Below are 14,553 nucleotides of genomic sequence, written 5' to 3'. Positions count from 1 at the left end.
CAAATGTAAGAGTGTATTGTGTGGAGAATTTGTTTTGTGTTAAATTGGCCAAGTTGGAGCTATGTTTCCAGAATTTCCATCCTGGTATGTGGCCCTGCATGGGTCACAATCGATTTACATTTTAATTTTATCTTATCTTTAATTGTGAGTATAAACACATAACATTAAATTAACCAGATCTTAAACTTTTTTTTTTTTTTTTTTACTGCAAAAAGCTTTATTGTTTCCATTTGCTCCAAGGCTTGAGAGAGGTCTCCAGTGTTTTAAAAAGCTGCCCAGTGGCTGCAGAGAGGGGTTCAGGCACAAGCTCTGATGTTAGGGGTGCTCCTCAAAGGCCACTGGGCCCCAGGGGCTGCTGGTCGTGCTTGAGGGTGCTTGCAAAGAGATATTCACCCAGTCCCACCTGGGGAGCAGTCAGCCTGTGGAGGCTGGCCATGTGGTTGCTCATCAGTTTCACCTCCTCATCTAGGAAGTGGCTCTCCAGAAAGTCACAGAGGTGGGGGTCTGTGCAGGCAGAATGTGGGCCATGCAGATTCAAAAGGCCTGGTTCAGGGTTTTCTCTGTGAGAAGGATGGCTTCCATAGTGTCCTGGGTTTTACCCCACTTCTCTTGAGATAGCTTTTGCATGTCCAGAAAGAGGGCATAGTTGCTGCGCTGGTCTTGCATTTTCAAGAGAAGCTCCATGCCCTTGAACTTCTCCTTGGCCAATTTGTGCAAAAAAGTGGTCCACACTCTCCAGAGGCAAATCGTCATGGATGGTCGAAATAGAAGTCCAGAGAGAGGTAGGTGTAGAAGGCCCTCAAATGAATGTTGACAGCGGCCTCACCTCGGTGGAAAAATCCTGACGAATTTGGGAGCTCATGGTTGATCAGTAATAAGGAGTTCAGTTCAAAAAATGGTGTTGGCTGGTCCCAGTGATCTCGGACAGCTGAGTGGCTGATTCCAAAGGTTGAGGCTAGAAAAAAGTTGGAGGGTGGTGGGAGGCTAGAGCAAGGGGCATCCCTGAGTCTGTTCTGGCCAAGCACTGTTGAAGCAAGATATGAAGCAAGAGACAGACCTCCGAGAGCACTGTCCATCTTAAACTTTTTTAAGTGTACAGTTCAGCAGTGGTAAGTACAGATCTTCCTCCACTTATGATGGGTTTAACATCCCCGTAAACCCTATTGTAAGTTGAAAATGCATTTAATACACCTAACCTAATGAACATTCTATTATTAGCTTAGTCTAGTCTGCTTTAAAAGTGCTCAGACAGTTATCTTAGACTATAGTTGGACAAAATCATCTAACACAAAGCCTATTTTATAATAATAATGTGTTGAATATCTCATGTATTTATTGAAACTGTTATTGTACTGAAAGTGGAAAACAATGATCATGTGGATACAGTATGGTTGTAAGTGTACTGGTTGTTTATTCTCATGATCCAGAGGTTGCTGCTGCGGGGCCTTGTGAGATAGGAATGTAGCGCATATTGCCAGTTCAGGGGAAAGATCAAAGTCCAAATTCAGAATATGGTTTCTGTTGGATGCATATCACTTTGGCACCATCGTAAAGTTGAGAAATCATGAGTCAAACCATCATTAAGTTGGGGAACGTCTGTACATTCATCTTGTTGTACAACAGCTCTCTAGAACTTCCTCATCTTGTGAAACTGAAATTCTATTCCCTTTAAACACTAACCCTCCTCTCCTCCCCCAGTCCTTGGCAATTACTTTTCTACTTTTTATTTATATGACTTTGACTACTTTAGACATCTTATATGAGTGGACTCAAACAATATTTGTTCTTCTGTGACCAGAGTGTGTCATGTAGCTTAATGTCCTCAAGGTTCATCCATGTTGTAGTATGTGATAGAATCTCCTTTTTAAGGCTGCATAATGTTCCATTGTGTGTATATAAGACACGTTATCCACTCATATATCAAGAACGCTTGAGTTGCTTGTCTACCTCTTGGCTCTTGTGAGTAGTACTGCAACGAACACAAATGTGCAGACATTTCTTTGAAAACTTGCTTTTTTTTTTGTTATATATCCAAAAGTGGGATTGCTAGATCATATGGTAGTTCTGTTTTTTTGAGGAATCTCTGTACTGCTTCTGTAGTATTTGTACCATTTTACATTCCTAGCAGAGTTTGAGGATTCCAATTTCTCTCTGTCATTACCAATATTTGTTGTTTTCTGTCCTCTTGATGGTGGCCATCCTAATTAGTTTGGGGTGATGTGCTTATTTTGGTTTTGAATTTGCCAAGAGAATTTTTGTGTGTAATTTGGAAGGTAAAAGTACAGTAGCAGTCATAATATTTTTATACTATGGCAGCCAGCACAGGTAGAGTTACCAGTAAAATACAGGATGCCAAATTAAGTTTGAGTTTCAGATAAACAGAAATAATTTTTAGTATAAATATGTCCCCATGCTGCATGGAACATATTTATATTAAAAAGGGATTTGTATGTAATATTTGCTACGTATTTATACCTAAAAAATTTGCTATTATTTGCTTTTTATCTGAACTCAAATTCAACTGGGCACTCTGTGTATTTTACTTACTAAATCTGGCAACACTAAATTCAGGGCACCCAGTACTGTTGTGGGTCATGCACACTGCTGAGGTTACATGGGTTTATTCATTGGTGTGGGAATAGGTCAAATTTGCAGAGCCTCTAACAACTGCCATATGACTTCCTTCAGTTTTGCTGATAGGTGTGAACTTAGCTCAAGTGTTGAAAATGTCTTTCAGCTTCTCGGTATGGGTAATATGACATATTTGGGAGAAACTCTATAAGTTCTTTCATATACGAGGTGTAAGATATCAAGTTTTTTGGGCAGAGAGCAGTTTAAATACCCTCACATTCTTCAGGGGCAGTTGTAATACCACATACTCATATGACAGTGTAACTTCCAATCCCACACTCTCTTATCTCTACTTTGTATGAGTCAGAATGGTGGGAAATCAGAGTATTTTGGTGGTCATTCTTTCATTGGTTTGGCAGTGGGAGCTTGATGTTTTATCGTTCAGTCTCTAAGTCATGTTGGACTCTTTTTAGATCCCATGGACTGTAGCCCACCAGGCTCCTGCGTCCATGGGATTACCTAGGCAAGGATACTGGAGTGGGTTGCCATTTCCTTCTCCAGGGGATCTTTCCCACCCAGGGATCAAGCCCCCCGTCTCCGGCATTGGCAGGTGAGTTCTTTACCACTGAGGCATCTGAGAAGCCCCCGCTGCCCCCCGGCGAGGAGGCAGTGCTAGCAACAGCTTAACTCTGCATGGAAGGACAGACAGTCTCTGACATACGTATCCATCAATGGATGAATGGAGAAAGAACATGTATCGTATATAGTCAGTGGAATATCGAAGCAACATTTTAAAAAGTGATAAAGGAGGTGGTTTATCCAGCAGGATATTCCTATCACTGGTGCTGGAGGCTTGCAGACAGTGAAAGACCAATGTTGGTTCCAGAAGGTCTTGGGGATTTCCCTCAGCCTTGTGGTTCCTGTATGTCCTTATTTCCCAATTTCACACTTATCTGCTCTTCTAAACTGCTGACCTTGCAGACTTAAGGCTACAGCAGCAGGCACAAAAGCAACAGACCCACTTGGATAGTCTAATCAGCTCCCACAACTGTATAAGATCAAATCTCTGGAATAAATCATCTATCTGTATATCTATATCTGCATCTCTATCTCTGTCTCCCTCTGGTAATTCTGCTTCTTTGAACAAAATCTGAATGATACAGGCTGCAATGTGTTTGTATACATTTTTATATAAAGACACTGATCTTAAGATGTTAAGTATCTTGTTCAAGGTTACATAAATAGCGAGTGGCAGAAAGAAGAAATATCTGATCTGGGTCTCTCTATCTCTAAAAACCATGGTCAGGCTAATCTATTTTAGGGAATACAGCAGGGCAATGACACATATATGGAATATTAATTGATTGATGAATGTCACATTCCAAACAAGCAAGGTAATTAATCTAATTCAGCACTAGTGATTAGGTCTCGTTAATACTATATTTAGTAAGTGAGCATCTAATTTCTTTTAAAAGACATAGATAAATTGGAGAAATTTTTAGAAGACCAACCAGAGAGGGCTTTAGAAGGAAGAAATGTTAATGAAATAATGCAAGCAATGAAGTATACAGCAAAGAATAGAAGTCCTGGTTGGAGCAAAAGGATCACAAGACAGTTCACAGAACTGGCAGAGAAAAGATTTCAATCCCACAGTACTAATAAAGGATTTTTCAGAGGATCAGGCTCTTTACACAACATCTGCCATTCTAGAGAGCTACAAAAGGTGGCTACCTTGTGCAAATTACGGGTTGAACACTCAAGTGCCTTAAATTATTTCAAACAAGTAAAGTGGCCAGCCCCAAGATCTGGCCCCACCACTTCCTTATTTTATCAGTTCTAAGATGCATTCCTTCTTTATCATGTTTTTTTTTTTTTAATAGACTAATTTTGAGAGCAATTTTAGGGTCACAGAAAAATTGAGGGGAAGGTACAGAAAGTTCCCATATGCCCTCTCCCCCTACAAGTGATAAGCCTACAGTGTCACGTCATAATCACCTGAATACCATAATCTACATTAGTGTTTATTCTTGGTGTCGTACATTTTCTAGAGCAGCTTCAGTGCCCTCAGCTCCTCTGTATTTTATCTGCTCATGCTTCTTAGAAGCCACCAAAACATGAAACCATGAAAACTTTTATCATGTTTTGCCATCTTAGAAACTAGAATGTGTCTTGTTTTAAATTGTACTCCACGTTTCTCAGTGGAATATAAAATAATGGTGCCTCTTGCAATTGATGATGTCTTATGATATGTTAAGTATAGTCGTTTCATGATCTTGGCCAAGTTAAACCATCTGTGCCTAAGTTTCCTTATCTCTCTCATATAAGGCTGTTGTGAAGAATAAATGAGAAAGCCATATGAAGCGTTGACAGCAGAGTAAATTGTCTATTGGCACAATGATGCTGTAAGACAGACCACACCAAAAATTGGTGGCTTAAAGCAATAACCTTTTATTTCAGCATAGCGGTTGTGGAGAGCCAGACTCCTCAGGGCTCACTCCTGCATCTGTGGTGAGCCACGGGTGAGTTAGGAAACGCTGCTAATATCAGCTGGCCTATCTCACAGTTTGAGCCTTGACTAGGACAGCTCTCTGCTTCATGTGTCCATTCATCTTCTGGCCGGTGACCTGGGCTTGTTCTCCTGGTGGCAGTGGAGATCCAAGGGTAAGCACAGAAGTCGAGGCTCAGAGCTGTGACGTCACTACGCCCCTTGCAGTCTGTGGGGTAAAGTATGTCTCACAGCAAACCCAGATTCCGAGGGGGAGGAGATACACGCCACCTTGTGACCAGAGCTCAAAGGAGCTCCAACGTCACATCACAAAGAGCGTGGATATGGGGTGGGGTAGAGAAACTGGGGCTGTTTGGGAGAACAATCTGTAACAGTCAGAGCCGGGCACATAGTGAGTGCTGAATAAATCATACCTGTCATTCCAATCGTCTTCATTAATGAAGGACATCAATAATTATAAATTGAGTTGAACTGATTTAGTCCAACTTGGTCAAAGGAGAGAGCGCAAGTTTACCTTATGATGAGTGCTGGATGCAGCCCAGGCTGTTGATGTGCCCATCAGAGTCTCAGAAGCATGTTGTTGTTGTTTAGTTGCTTAGTGGAGTTGACTCTTTGTGAGCCCATGGACTATGGTCTCCCGAACTCCTCTGTCTGTGGGATTCCTCAGGCAAGAATACTGGAGTGGGTTGCCATTTCCTTCTCCAGGGGATCTTCCTAACCTGGGGATCGAACCTGTGTCTCCTGCATTGCAGGTGAATTCTTTACCACTGAGCCACCTGGGAAGCCCTTCAAAAGCATGAGGTCTTGGAATATAAAAGATGGAAAATATTCAAGTTCAACTACTCTCTCTTTGCTTCATTGTGGGCAAAAACCAGCTCAAAGGAGATAATACTCTTCGAGATGGCACAGCAGAAAAGCTTGGATGTCCAAGTCCCATACCAATGCTCTTTATCATAAAATGCTGCTTCTTTTCCAAGTATAATGGTGAGAGACAAAGAGTTCTACTTGTTTTTAAATCCACAACAAAGTAAAATGAGATGAATACAAAATGTAATAAAATAAACTCTTAAACATACAATCACAAGTATATATTTGTTCTTTTTACCATTTGCAATGTTAGCTTTTAGTTTGTTAGAAATTGTGTTCTTTTTAATGATGTCTAAATATCATATAAATATAAAAAAATTTTCAACTTAATGACAGTTATTTCCTGTTTCAAATATATACAATAACTAGATTTTTTATTGGACTTCGATAAAAGTGGGTAGCACATGAAATTCAGACACACTATTAATGGAAGAGGCAAGGATAAATTTTTCTTAGTTTAGAGACAATGAAATGAACCATTTAGTATTTAAATACTTAGCAAATCTGATTTACCATTTCAAAGAACAAAGTCTATAAGTACACTTGAAATGATTGGTCATCAAAGACATTCTGAAAATATTTTTTGTTTAAAATAAATTGGTTTAAAATTCACAAACCCAAGGTAATGCTAAAATGCTCAGCAAAACACATTTATTACTTTGTCCCCTAATAAAAACCACACACACCATACTTGTATTTCTATGACTGTGTATATTTTATTTCCTTTACATATTCTCAAGTGTACACTTATCAGAGTTAATGGATAGAATATTGGATTTGAAGTCAAGAGGCTCTGATGTGAAGTTGGAAGTTATAAAGCCCTGGTAGTCACATAAATTAGAGAAGCAAGTATTTTAAAGATTTCTGTGAAGGAGTTGTGTGCACAGAGACAAACAGAAGTTCCTTGTCTTTCTATAAGATGTGTTTTGTTTTCGTTTTATTCTTAAATTTTTTAAATTGTAGTAAAATAAACATGAGAGAGAAAATATCATCTTAACTACTTTTAAGTGCACTGTTCAGTGATATTAAGTACTTTGTTGGACTACCATCACCATGATCCAACCATAGAATTCTTGTTATCTAGCAAAACTGGAATTCTGTACCCATTAAACAAGAATTCCCCTTTCCTGTTCTCATAGATCCTAGAAACTACCAGTTTGATTTTTATCTCTATAAATCTGACTTTTCATATAAATGGAATCATACAGTATTTGTCCTTTTGTGACTGGTTTATTTCTTTTAGTGTAATGTCCTCAAGGTTCCTCCATGTGGTGTGTGTCAAAAATTCCTTCTTTTTAAGGCTGAATAATAGTCTATTGTGTATATTTACCACATTTTGTTATCCATTTGTGGACACTTGGGTTGTTTCCATCTTTCGGCTATTGAGAATACTTAATATTTTTATCTGTGACATTTAGAGTATTCAAACTGATGTTATTCTTAAGTCAATATACCCATTTTTCAATTCATTGTGATGAAACTTCCAATTCATTTTAGCAAATCTAGAGAGGCTTACAGACAGAAAACCATAGTCACAGAAAACTAACCAATCTAATCACATGGACCACAGCCTTATCTAACTCAATGAAACTATTAGCCATGCCATGTAGGGCCACCCAAGACAGACAGGTCATGGTGGAGAGTTCTGACAAAATGTGGTCCACTGGAGAAGGGAATGGCAAAACCACTTCAGTATTCTTGCCTTGAGAACCTCATGAACAGTATGAAAAGGCACAAAGATAAGACACTGAAAGATGAACTCCCCAAGTCGGTAGGTGAAAGGTTGAAGGCGGGAGGAGAAGGGGACGACAGAGGATGAGATGGTTGGATGGCATCACCGACTCAAAGGACGTGAGTTTGAGTAAATTCCGGGAGTCGGTGATGGACAGGGAGGCCTGGCGTGCTGCAGTCCTGGGATTCAAGAGTCGGACATGACTGAGCGACTGAACTGACTGAACTGAGAGAGGCTTAGATATCTCTTGAAATGAACTCGCTCCCCTGAGGAGGGGTCATTATAATTTATAGAGCACAAACTCCCATGCATAAAAAATATACTTTTAAATGAAGAAATAACTATGTGTAAATGCTATCCTGAATGGGTCACACTCGATGAAGAAGACTTCCTGTAGTTCCTCACTGTTGTTGCCAGTAACAGCTCAGGATGCTCACTCAAGATCTGCCGTGCCCTGACGGACGGTCTCTTTGGGTTTGCTGTTCCTTCCCACATGCTTCTCTTGTCTCTTAAGATCAAGAAACACTTCTGGAAGCTTTCACATGCTCCCCAGAGCTGAAGAAATTTCTGTGGGCTGACTTAGGTCTTCTCTGCCAAGAAATAGTCTGCCACCTTCTCGGATGCTGCTTTACCACACAGGTGCTGCCCCTGGGTGTGGGGGTGACATCTTTATAAGTATCATCGCCAAAGTTCACTGCAGTGGCTGAGGTCCTCTTACCCTTGTGAAAAGTGAAGGGTTTAGTTATTCAGTCAGGTCCGACTCTTTGTAGCCTGCCAGGTTCCTCTCTCCATGGGATTCTCCAGGCAAGAATACTGGAGTAGGTAGCCATTCCCCATGGTTCTCACTAAACCCGCCCATGATTTCTGTCATGCCTCCTTTCTACTTTCCCAGCCGTGAAAGTGAAAGTCACTCAGTCGTGTCAGACTTTTTATGACCCATGGACTATATAGTCCATGGAATTCTCCAGGCCAGAATACCGGCATGGGCAGCCTTTGCCTTCTCCAGGGGATCTTCCTAACCGAGGGATCGAACCCAGGTCTCCTGCATCACAGGCAGATTCTTCACCAATTGAACTCTCAGGGAAGCCCCTTGTCTGCCCCAATTCCTAACAGACATATACCAACAGTTGAGAGTATTTTCTTCTCTCAGAAGGACACCCCACCTGCTTATCCAGATTGGATTCTGGTTCTTCCACTACCTCTCTTCCAATCTAGTGCTAGACATATAATCTGTGACTCAATCTTTATGAAGTGCAACTTTCTATACATAAAATCAGATTTCTGTGGGGTTTTTTTTGGGAGAGAGAGAGGAAAAAATCCTGGGACTCATAAATTAAGAGTATAATTTCAAGTTATTATTTAAACTACGAGGTTCAGGAGCAAATTCTGAAACTCCAAAAGCAAGATAATTTTTTGTTCTCTGTATTCTTGTAACCCTCCCCCTCAGACAATGCATATGGTTGACTGCATAGGGGCAAGGTCAAAGGGAAAAAGAAAAATGGACTCAAGGTTTTCACTCAGACCAGAAAGACCTATAGGTAGCTACAGAAGGGGAAGGGCAGAGATGATGGGAAATTGTGCAGCTGGGAATTTGAACTGGGTGACTGGGACTGGAGGTCGGGGAAGGCTGACTAATGCAGCACTTGGAGGCAGCGCTCGTCTCTTCAGCGCAGTGAGGAAGGAAGGGGGAAGGAGAGCTGATGAATGTGTGTGGAGGGGGAAGGAGGCTGACTAATAGTCATGTTAGTCTATGCCCATGCACACTGGATAAATTAGTTGATTAATCCTTATAACTACACAAAGCAGTATGACAGCTGATGTCTGATTTCAAATAAGGGGGATAAAAAGATTTTGAGTTAGAATCTTAAAACCCTAATTAAGGATTCTTACTTTGAAGCAGCTTAAGTATCTATTGACAAATGAATGGTTAAAGAAGATGTGGTACATATATACTATGGAATACTACTCAGTCATAAAAATGAAACAATGCCATTTGCAGCAACATGGACGGACTTGGACCTACTGTATAGCACAGGAAACTATATTTGATATCTTATAACAACATAATGGAAAAGAATATAAAAATGAATATATATATGTATAGTGAATTGCTTTGTTGTACACCTGAAACTAACATAATATTGTAAATCAACTATATTTCAATAAAAAATTTAAAAAATAAAGATGAAAGAAGAAAAGAATTCCTGTTTTTTATTCACAGAAGACAGTTCCAACACAGGGTTGTTCAGGGATAAAATAAATCAAGAAGAAGGATGGATATTACTGATTCTTTAAAATGTGTTTATGGCTTCCTTATATTTACATCTCTATTTATTCAGAGGATAAGCCAAGAGACAGGAAGGGCTGAAGGAAAAGACTTGCAATCTTTCTTTGGGCTAACTGATGATCACCTGGTTTTACCTCATGATGCTGCTGCTCAACACAGTTTCCTATGGAGCTAGAGACCAAAATCTGCACTCTGGGTCCCAGCTCCTGCTCCTATAGTCAGGATGGACTCCCATCTGCCTCCTCCTTCCAACTTCTTGGTTCTCTGTATCCCTGCCTTGATAAATGGTTTTAGGGATGAAATTATTTTCTGACAATTAGTTCAATAACTAACATATGCTTGATATTTTAAACTAACATTATTATTTAGTTATCTATAAGATAATTTACAGTAATGAAATAGAATATTTATACACATAAGCCTATAAATTCTTACTAGTGTACTTATCTTTCTACTTTATAATTTTTACACAGACTGGTATTTGTTAAAAGTATTTTCAAACTACCTTGGAAAAAGAATTCAAGTCAGATCATTGTATTAAAATTGTGAGAGGATGAGAGGAGGAAGAACAATAATGAGTTTGAATCAAACCTCTCAGTTAAAAATCTAAGGTCCAGCTCCCTAGTGGTAGATGCTTGTCTGTCTGTCCACATTTGTGCCCAAAGACCATGTGTTCTCAGAGTAGTCCTGTGAGTTCCTAAGATACTATATTGGCCCAGTGGTCCTTGAGCTAATTGCTTAATCAGAATTTCTTAGCTGGTAAAACATAGATAAAATAGTACCTAACACATAGAGTTGCTGGGAGTGGAAATAAGAAAATCTACATCAATTGCTTAAATAGTAAATGTTTGCATAAAGAGCAAGACATGAAGAGTATGGATCCTGTAATTAGATTGTCCATATTCAAGTTCTGGAAACACTACTTACCCTCTGGAAAGACAACTTCTTGTAGGAATTTACAATGATTAAGTTAGCCAGTCTATGTAGAATGCTTAGAAAATGGCTGACATATAGTAAATATTTACTAAATGTAAGCTACTGCTATTCATACTATTAGCATTGTAATCTACCCCCCAGGATGTTTTTGGATTATTTTTAACACCTATAACCTCTATTACATCATCAACACAATGTTCATAAGGTTCTATTACCAGAAAATCTTGCAACTTTCCCCGTGCAGTGAAAAGATACAGTTAGAGAATAGAAAATAATTTGAAGAATTCTTGGTATGCCCATATGTTAATTTCTCATTATTTAGCTCATTACTTGCAATTAACAGCATTTTAATCACAAGTCTCTCAGTTTCAAGCTTGTCCTTTTGCATTTGGTAAATGTCTGTTATTTCTAATAGATATTTGTATTATTTCATTATTTTTTCCCTTTTTAATTTATTAATGTTCTTCACAAAATTGGTTCATTTCATAGAAGTCTCCTTAGAGTTTTATTAGTTGATGATTTCTTTGTTTTGATAGTTGTTTTTTCATCCTTGGAGAAAGTTTCTACACTATTAATGGGAATCTAAATTGATCTTCTAACCTTCCTAGATGTCTAGGAACAAGCTTTTCATAGAAAGATAGTGATTATAGAACCTTTCTCAATTTTGCTAGTCAGACACCTTGAAGAAATCAATTAGTAGGCAAATTATTAGCTAATTGAGCATTTAGAGTGTTCTTACTTTTGAAAAATCAATTAGGCCTTTGCCCTCAGTTTTCCAGCATTACTTCATTATTAATTGTTTTAAACAGCAGTTCATCAGCAATGGGCCCATATCAGCTGACAGTTGTTTTTTGTTTATATTCTGTGCTTAATTGATTAATACAATGAGCTGAAAACCTTTAACATCATTGATCATGTCATGGAATGCTGAGTAATTGGCTGGCAAAATGCGATTTTTTAAAATTAATGATTCAATGGTTCAAAGGTTCAATTCAACAGCAGATTGCAGTCAGCAAAAAGAGAAGATTTTCAGTATTTCTTCAACGTGGACGATCTGAATGATAGGCCCACCTCATTCTTGGAGGCAATACTATTTTTCTATCTTCATTAGTGATAATTTCTTGTTCTATATAAAGCCTAGGAGGTTGGATTTATTATCTTAATGACACTATTTTATTATCACTGGGTAAACAGAGCTTTCAATTCAAATTTTGTAGAAATTGCCATTGCTGTCAGAGGTACATAGAAAGAGATACATTTGTAGAACGCAATTCCATGCTTTATAAGATCTTCAAACAAACGCAGTAGTTGGAAGTGGGTCTCAATTCAGTAATCTACTCTTCTAGAAAGTCTTTCATGGAGCAAATATATTCAAACTTCTGCGTCCCTTATCTCTGCTCCCATGGCTATCTAGACATACTGTTCCCTTGTTATCATCATATCGGGCTTATTTGCCTGGCTGCCACAAAAAGACTATAAACCCTCAGAGGTCATGCACTAATCTAAGTGTTTTTGTATGTTTAGTGTTACTCCTGTTTTGGGAATAGAATTGGCATAGAAATGGTTGATCAATTGAAAGGAAGACACACACACATACACACGTTTTTTCATACAGTTAGTGAAATATGTTTTGGTTATGTATGTAAAATTCATTATCGTCATTATAAAAATACATCTATCTTTCCTAGACATATAAAAACAAAGTCCTTTGATCCGCCTGCAATGCAGGAGACCCTGGCTCAATTCCTGGGTTGGGAAGACCTGCTGAAGAAGGCTGCCCACTCCAGTAATCTTGGCCTTCCCTGGTGGCTCAGCTGGTAAAGAATCTGCCTGCAACATGGGAGACCTGGATTCGATCCCTGGGTTGGGAAGATCTCCTGGAGAAGGGAAAGGCTACCCACTTTGGTATTCTGGCCTGGAGAATTCCATGGACTGTCTAGTCCATGGGGTCGCAAAGAGTCGGACACGGCTGAGCGACTTTCACTTTCACTTTTTGATTTCCAAATTGTCCCTGACTCAGTCAGGGTCTTAGGTCAACTCGAAAACCGTTTTAATCACCACTCTCTTTGTGTTGTCAAACACTTTCTAAGCTAAGAATTTAAACCAGTGTTCTCCAAAGTACATTTGGTAGAAAAATGCCCCTAAGATATTTCTAATAAAAAATGGTCAAACAAATTTGGTGAAACACGGCAAATTCATCTCTTTTGCAGAGAAGGCAATGGCAGCCCACTCCAGTACTCTTGCCTGGAAAATCCCATGGACGGAGGAGCCTGGAAGGCTGCAGTCCATGGGGTCACTAAGAGTCGGACACGACTGAAGCGACTTCACTTTCACTTTTCACTTCCATGCATTGGAGAAGGAAATGGCAACCCACTCCAGTGTTCTTGCCTGGAGAATCCCAGGGACGGCGGAGCCTGGGGGGCTGCCGTCTATGGGGTCGCACAGAGTCAGACACGACTGAAGTGACTTAGCAGCAGCACCATCTCTTTTGGGAATGTACAATGTGTGTTAGAGTATTAAAGGTTCTGAGAAGTTCAATCACAACTTTATAGAGCCTAAGTTTTTTGACCCTAAAGCTTTTTTTTTTTTTTTTGGTGGAGCATTCATTCATGTATCTGGAAACTAATGGTGTACAGAACATGCTTTGAGAAGTGCCACTTTAAACAATAATGTGAGTCAGAGAACGTGATTGTGGTTGTGCTTCAAAGTGGAAAAAAATGTGAGGAAAGTCAGGATCTCAGCGACTGCTCACAGGCATTCTATACCACCATCGTGGTAACTTTAATTATTTCACTTTCTACGCATTCATTGTTTTCTTTTCTACTAACAGTTTCTCATTGCAGAAAACTCAGAAAACAGATAAAAGTAAAATAAGAAAAGTCGTTATGGCTGTTTTGTTTAAAATATTTCATGCTCAAATAAATTTGGAAAGCAGTATGGAGTTTCCTCAAAAAACTAAAAACAAAGCTGTGTGATCTAGCAATTCAACTTTAAGATATTTATCAAAAAAAAGAAAAAGAAAAAGATGAAAACACTAATTTGATAAGCTCTATGTACACTTATGTTCATTGCAGCACTATTTACTAGAACCAAGTTATGGAAGCAGACTATACAAACCTCTCTCTCTCTCTCACACACACACAATGGAATATTACTCAGCCATAAAGAAGAATGGAATTTTGCTATTTACCAAAGCATGGATGAACCTGGTGAGTATTTTGCTAAGTGAAATAAGTCAGATAGAGAAAAATGAATACCATATGATTTCACTTGTATGTGGAAACGAAGTAGAACGAAGGAGCAAACAAAACAGAAACAGACTCTTAGATGTGTCACCACACGGGGTGGAATGGGGGCAGAGAAAGAGGAAATAGGTGAAAGGGATTATGAAGTATAAACTTCTATATATAAAGTAAATAAGTCAGGGATGTAACACACTCTTAGGGAATACAGTTAGCAACACTCTTAACAGCTCTGTATTGTGACAGGTGGTAACTAGACTTTCTGTAGTGGTCATTTCACAATGTATAAAAATATCGAGTCACTATGCTGTACACCTGAAGCTAATATAATATTTTATGCTAATCATGATTAAAAAAAAAATACCATGCCTAAAAATAATGGAGGAAGCTTTGGTTTAAACAAAGTTAGACC

The 14,553-nt window shown here is 39.0% G+C and overlaps 1 pseudogene; it reads right to left on the bottom strand.

The window, feature by feature from the left end:
* Positions 1-328: 328 nt before the first annotated feature.
* LOC110152108 (ferritin light chain pseudogene) lies at positions 329-862 on the bottom strand (annotated as a pseudogene).
* Between the last annotated feature and the right edge of the window lie 13,691 nt (positions 863-14,553).

Source organism: Odocoileus virginianus, chromosome 21 (assembly GCF_023699985.2).
Source record: "Odocoileus virginianus isolate 20LAN1187 ecotype Illinois chromosome 21, Ovbor_1.2, whole genome shotgun sequence".
Classification (NCBI taxonomy): Eukaryota; Metazoa; Chordata; class Mammalia; order Artiodactyla; family Cervidae; genus Odocoileus; species Odocoileus virginianus.
The sequence above is the reverse complement of the archived record's forward strand: the minus strand, read 5'-3'. Positions and strand labels throughout refer to the sequence as shown.